The sequence below is a fragment of the Rhamphochromis sp. 'chilingali' genome (genome assembly GCF_963969265.1).
Source record: "Rhamphochromis sp. 'chilingali' genome assembly, chromosome: 18".
Classification (NCBI taxonomy): Eukaryota; Metazoa; Chordata; class Actinopteri; order Cichliformes; family Cichlidae; genus Rhamphochromis; species Rhamphochromis sp. 'chilingali'.
This window is the reverse complement of record NC_137945.1, coordinates 2,500,167-2,500,457: the sequence shown is the minus strand read 5'-3', so window position 1 is coordinate 2,500,457 and position 291 is coordinate 2,500,167.

Genomic DNA, 291 nt, shown 5'->3' with positions numbered 1-291 from the left:
CCAGTGTACGAGGATACCGCCACCTGCTGACCGAGCGAATAAACCCTATTATAAACTGAATTATCGTCATTACAAACGTGTGTTAAATTTGATTTAGCGATAGTCGAGTGTGTTTATGCTTGTCTGTGAGGAGAGGATTGTTGGAATAGTGATGATGATGTGCGCTATCACTGCCAATTGTCAGTAAACACTTCATCTGGCTGATGAATCTACACGTGAGATATTACAAAGTCTGTATTATTAACTCTGTAATTATGTAATTAGGCGCCATTCTTCTTATTTTACGGCGCT